The sequence below is a fragment of the Diceros bicornis genome, assembly GCF_020826845.1.
Source record: "Diceros bicornis minor isolate mBicDic1 chromosome 30 unlocalized genomic scaffold, mDicBic1.mat.cur SUPER_30_unloc_2, whole genome shotgun sequence".
Taxonomy (NCBI): domain Eukaryota; kingdom Metazoa; phylum Chordata; class Mammalia; order Perissodactyla; family Rhinocerotidae; genus Diceros; species Diceros bicornis.
The window spans coordinates 4,380,878-4,387,628 of record NW_026690900.1 but is presented as its reverse complement, the minus strand read 5'-3'; positions in this window follow the sequence as shown (position 1 = coordinate 4,387,628).

The window sequence follows — 6,751 nt, the reverse complement described above, 5'->3', positions numbered from 1 at the left end:
TGCAGGATTGGTTTCTCCTGAGTACTCTCTCCTTGACTTCCAGATGATCATGCTCTTGCTCCTGCTTCACGTGGTCATCCTTCTGTGCATGCGTGCCCCTGGCGTCTCTTGGTGTGAGTGTCCTAATCTCATCTTATAAGGACACTGATCACATTGGATTAGGGTCCACCCTAATTGCCCTATTTTACCTCAGTTACTTTCTTTTAAGTCGCAACCTCCAAATAAAGTTACAATAAGAGGTACTAGGGATTAGGGGTTCAACACATGACTGTTGAGGGGACAGAATTCTGTCCATAACGAGACTGTTCACTGTACAACTCTTTCAAATTATCTCCATGCCTGAACATTTTTCCCAATAAAGTGGGTGCGGGTGGTGTGCTAAAGCAGGAAAGAAAAAACGAATGGTTAACAAAAAAATCATGTTGGAACCCCCAGTTGTTCTGTGGAACAGGGATTATCATAGATTTAAATGTAAATATTAAAGCTGTGAAAGTTCTAGAAAAAACCAAAGGATATCTTTTAAAAGTATAACATAAAACAAGAAATGAAATCAACACGTTTGATTTCCGTTCAAAAAATCTGCATGGCAGAAACAACTAGAGGCAAAGACAAATAAAGGAAAAAAGGAGAATGTTGGCAACTCATTACAAAAAGCTAATTTATTAATATTAAGGAACTCTTACCAACCAAAAAAGACCAAGAATCCGTTGGAGAAATGGACAAATGGCGAAGAACAGTTCACAGATAATACAGAATGCTCTCAGTATAAGAGATGATTCTCAACTTCGCCCACCAAAGGAAAAATAAGTAAAACACCAAGATTCTTGTTTTTATTTATCAGATTAGGAACATTTACTCTTTGCTTAATATGTTGATGTATTAGGATGTAGAGAAAGTGACACTCCCATACCACAGTGAAGAGGGAGGTATTTGAACCACCTCCACCCATGTACAAGAGGACCTTGGCAGACAGAGAGAGCCCAGCGGAGCCCGGGACTTGGCGGGGAGAGACGGAAAGAGCCGAACTGTGGCAGTGAAGTTGTAGAAAGCCCAAACCAGACGGAGAGAGACGAACCCGAACCGCTGAGCCAAGGAATCGTGGGGAGAGGCGGCGGGAGCCAAAACCAGGCGGAGAGAGACGAAGATAAATGGAAAGAGCCGAAGATGTGAAGACACAGCGGAGGCCAGGCGGAAGGGCCCAAATCTTGGTTGGAGGAGCCAAGCCCAGCCGAAAAGCAGCGAGAGGCGGCGGAGAGAGCCGAGCCGAGGGGCCGCTGGGAAGAGCTGAGAGGTCGCGGGCTGCCCAGAGAAGAGAGATTGTTGGCCGCGCCGCAGAAGGAAGCGGAGTCGCGGATGGCGGAGAATGAAGGCGACCGCGCTGGATGGGGCCGTGGACGCGGAGCCCAGAGCCTTTCACGCGTCCGAGCTTCCCCGAGCGACCCCCCGGAGGGTCGTGGACCCGGTCCCCCCTGCCCTCCTCCACGCTCCTCCGGCCCAACCGCTACCCATGGCGCGGGGCAGTCTGGCCGGACAGCTGCGTGTCCTCCGCCCACGACGAGGATGCGCATGTTCCCACGGCTGCATCCTCCAGACGTGATGGCTCCGTGGAGTCTGGCGCCGATGTCCGCTGCGGGGACTGACCCTGGGGGTGTAGCCTCTAACCCCTGCTGAACCCGCGGCCCCAGCCCGTGGGGAAGGCCGCTGGAGCGCAGTGACCACGCCGGCTGACCGAGGGTCTGGGAAGAGGGCCCCAGCCTAGATCAAGGCTGGAATGAGAACAGTGGGCCCCTCCTGACCATCTCCCCACTTCCAACACCAGTGCCAGGGTCTCTTTCAGGGCTCTTGATTGTGTGCAACAGAAGGATTGATACGGTGATGGATCACGGAATCTCTGGGAGGACGGGGACAGGCTGGAGCCCCGCTGAGGCTGCTTCTATTAACTGTTGTCCAAATCCATCCTCATCAGAGCGTAGGTCCCACCTCCTGGGTCAGTCTTCGTGGGTGCATCTGATCCACAGAACTGTGCCCTGGTTGCAGCAGGGAGGATGCAAATGGACGTGTCTGGCATTTTCTGCTTTTAAATCTGGAAGCTCATGTTGTCTCCCCCCAGGATCATAAAGTGAGGGAAGCCCTCAAACATAGGATAGGGGTTCAGTGGCTGAGAAACCAAGAAGGATGACAGATGTCTACTAGGAGGCCCTGTACTTTAAGTGTTTTGAGAGTAACCACTGGAGACCTCTTGTGTCAGCAACCTTGGGAATTTCCGCTCTAATTTTTTTATGTTAAAGTTGCAGCTCTAGAAAGCATGTGTTGGACTTGGCAGTCTTCAGCGAGGTGGCCACTACCCGTCCCAACCTCTGCCTTTTAGGGCCCTTGCTAAGGGATCCAACAGTGTTTACATTGAGAAGACCTAGTGCCTAAGCAGACCTGAGCTGACTGGAAGGCAGTGAATACTGAAGGGTGATGGGAGACATTGATGTTGGGCTCTGAAGATGAGAGTGGGACAAGCAAAAGGTGGACCAGAGTAGCCCCGATATCCATCATCTAATGAATGTATAAACACAAGGTGATCCGTATTTCTCTACATTGTATGTTCTTCAGCCATAAAGATATGAAGGACACGTGCAACACCATGGATGGACCTTGAAGACCTGCTGAGTGAAAGCAAGTAGTCAAAGAAGACCACGTATTACATGATTCCATTTACATGGAATGTCAAATATGGGCAAATCTGTACAGACAGGAAGTAAATTTGTGGTTGTTTAAGGTTGGAGGTGGGAGAAGTGCAGGGGTAATACTCAATTATTTCTCTTTGGTTCTTTTTACAGTTTCTATCTCTTTATTGATATTCTCTGTGAATTGAGACATCATTCTCTTTATTTTCCTGGTTCCTTTGTCCCTACTTTCCATTAGCCCTTTGAGCATATACAAGAGAGTTGTTTTAAAGTCTTTGTCTCATGAGTCCAATGCCTGGGCTTCCTCAGGAAAAACTTCTGTCAATTTCCATTCTATTCCATATGAACCGGCTATACTTTCCTGTACCTTCATATCATTTGTAATTTTGTAGTGGTAACTGGACATTTTGCGTATTACAATGTGGTCGTTGTGAGAATCAGATTCTCCTGCTCTCCAGGTTTTGCTGTTGTGGCTTTTTATGAGCTGCAATCATCCTTTTGTTTAGCGACTTTTCAAACGATTTTTGCAAAGACTATGTTCTTTGATGTGTGTGGTCACTGAAATCACTTTTCAGTTATCTTAACAATGAGCAAGCGACCTGACAGAGATTTCTTTAAATGCAAGAATCCAAAACAATACATTTTAAAAAAAGAAAAAATTAAAATCTCTCCAGTCTTTGCAGCTGGTCCCCTGTAGCTCTTCCTTAGACTTCACCCCCTACCTGCATGGGGCCCACAAATCTGCCAGAGGTGCAAGCCCAGGTCTTCTCAGGTCTTGTCTGAGCACCCATCCAATCCTGGGCTTGCACATTGCACTCCAGCTTCCCTGGTAGATGCAGTGGCCATTCTAAGCTTTCATTCCCCAAAAAACTTCCTCCTCAGATGCCTCCTTTCCAGATTTTTATGTCTCTCCCCTGCCCCAGCCAATTGCCCAGTCATCTACCAGTAGCATAGGTCTTTAAATGTTTCATCAGACAATGACACCACTTGGAAAGTCCCTCCACTCTGAGGGGGAGAAATACCTGTCAACTTCTGTGCTGGTCCTTCAGGGACCCAAAAGTCAGATCACAAACCCCCAGTCACATAATCACCCTATTTTAAGAAGCAGGTTAGTATTTGTCTCCTGGCTCGAGGGAGCCATGTAAGGATTCTTGGCTCCCATCTTCACATCCTCTGCTGTACCAGAGAATGGCAGCGGGTAGGCATTAAGCAAAAACACCACAGTGCTTTCTTACCCAAATTCAGCCACGTTTTCCCTCATTAATCACTCCTCTGGATGCTGTAAGTTTTTTATTATATTTCCCAGTTCTGAAACACTTGATTCTGTCAGTTTTGTCCAACTGAACGGTTGCTTCAGTGGAGAGACTGGTTCTGTGAGTACCTTAATTTGCCGATTTGTTAAGAGAACTAGGGAGATGTTTTGATACGTCCCTTTGTCCTTTTTCTCTTTCATGTTTATTTTGTTTGGCGGTTGGTTCTCAAAAATTCTTCTTTCATTTTGTAAAATTTCTCTCCCGTATGATTTAAGAATCACTATCACGATTTCAAATAATTATGATTTTTAAGTTTATTACATTGAATCAAGTACTTTTGAGGAAAACAACTCCAATATCGTTGGTGAAAACAACTCCTCCGATATCGTTAACATTCTGGTCTGCCTGAGCCAGCTCCCAACCTCAACTTGAGGGTAGAGGATGTAGTCGGTTGAATAACGTCTCCCAAAGATTCAAGTTCACCCAGAACCTTAGAATGTGATCTTATTTGGAAACAAGGTCTTTGCAGATGTGATTCAAGATCCTCAGATGAACTCATCCTGGATTTAGGGTGGGCCCTATATTCAATGACTGGTGTCCTTATAAGAAGAAGAGACGACACAGAGACATGGAGGGAAGAAGATCACATGAAAGACGTAGGCAGAGACTGGAGATCTGCTGCCACAAGACAGGGAAGCAGGTACCACCAGGAGCTGGAAGAGGTGGGGGGAGGATTCTCTGCTGTTGATAAACTGTGAATCAATTGTATGGCTCCCCTTTGTTCTCACTCAAACCATCAAATCCTAATAGTACCTTGTCTTAAAAATTCTGATTATCACGTGGCTTATATGGATGTCCTGAGGATCATGGACCACGCCCGATGCCATCATTTAAATTTCTCACGTCTGCAATTATCACATGTGAACACTTTCATTTTTCAATGTAACTCACTGAAATCATGGTCTACATCTACAAATTCGTCAGGAATAATTTAGAGGTATGGGAGCAAAAACCCAATTGACGTTAACCTAAAACAATTTAACAGAATATACGAGGGAAGAAAAGATGCAATGAGGGAAGAAATCGGCTCATGTTAATGAGACTTGAGGAGTAGATTGTGACCAAGCACACAGATGCAGCATACAAATGAGGGTGCAGGTCTTGGCCTGACCATCCCCCATAGCCACCCTTACTCTTCTCTCCTCCCATATGGCCTCAGACCCCGTCAGCGGCTCCTACACTGTGACCTCACTCAGCTCCACTCCCCATAACTCCAGATCTGGCAGGTAATAACCCCGTGTATACCCTGATCCTCTTCCTGTTCCATAAAGGGGCCTGTGCCTGGATCCTGTAGGGTCAGAAAGGGCCATTTGACACCCCCGTCCTAGGACATCTGTGGGTTGGAATATGCAGATTAGCTCACAATGAGGAATTAGAACACCCTAGTCCTAGGGAACAGTCAGCCCCACACCAAAGCTGTGGGCTCTGGGAGGGAGCCATCACTGTGTTAAATCCAGAGGCCATTGTCAGGAGGCACAAGGAACAGCTATCCACCTCCGCTCACTCTCTGCCCTTCTGTTTCTCAGTCACTCTTTGACCCTCTGAAATGGGCTTCCTTCCCCATGACTGCTAAGACTGTTCAATCAAGAGTCTTCAAGAAAGTCCAGAAAATTCCTTGTATATGAGCTAGCATTTAGCAAAAAAAGGATAGAACTTATGTTAGAATGAGATATAAAGGCAAGCTTAGTGAAGTAAGACATTTATGGAATCAAATTAATTTAAGGTTAAAAAATAAGCTCTTTACAATAGGTATCATCTTTTCCTGAGTGCAAGTATTCTAAAAAAATATAACTAAAAATACTAAATGATCCCTGAGGCCAAATAACCTTTAATATAAAAGTGAAGTTAAATCATGATAAGCAGAAATTGCTGTATACCAGGACACGTAAAGATCTTCTTTCCTGTCCCATGAAACGTGATCTCTCACCCACACAACAGTCTATTCTTCACATTTATGTCTCTCAAAAGAGTTTAATAAAGTGCAATTATAAAATGACAAAGCATCACAGTCCAGAGCAAGTAGAGAGAGTGATATTAAATCAGGCGAGTGAAACTGGGGGCTGTTCTTGGGGAACCACTTCTCTGGGGCCACACTTCTTGGCTTCTTCAGCAGGACCTTCTCCTATTTTCCATCGGGTCTCAGAACATCCTTCTTGGCTCCTTGCTCTCTGCCTCCCTGGCAAACCTCTCTGCCCTCAGGGCCTCAGCCAGTCTCCCTTGCTTTTTTCACTTTCTGACTCTGTCTGCGGATCTCTCCATAAGTTACAGGCTGTCTGTAGAGTGGGTGGGGGAGACTGAGACCCACTCCTGGGATCATGTCTGCCCAGTCTGCAGACTGTGTGGCAGTGGGCTTGAGGCTGGGGTTTAGAAACCAGGCACCAACACAGCCTAGGGATTCACCTGGACCACCTGGTGCAATTATATTTAAGGTAGTTGTGCTATCAAAAGTACTTAAAAGTTCTCCTTCACTGCTGCAGGCCTAGAGTCCCTGCAGTCTCCTGTGTGCACAGACTTGCTGGGGCTTCTGCAAGGTCTCCTCCCGTTGACTGTACCTGACCTCATTGCCAGGGTGGGAAGTTATCCTTGTAACTGTCCTCTTGAAAATGCAGCCAGGAAACTGACCTCTTAAAATGCACTTATAGGAAGTGCAGACCTTTCACGATGTCTCTGCTTGGTCTTGGCTAAATGGACCTGTCTTTTCTTCTCTGACGTCTGGGGCATCATATTTCTTTTGAGCTTTCCCTTTGAAAACAAAATGAAATG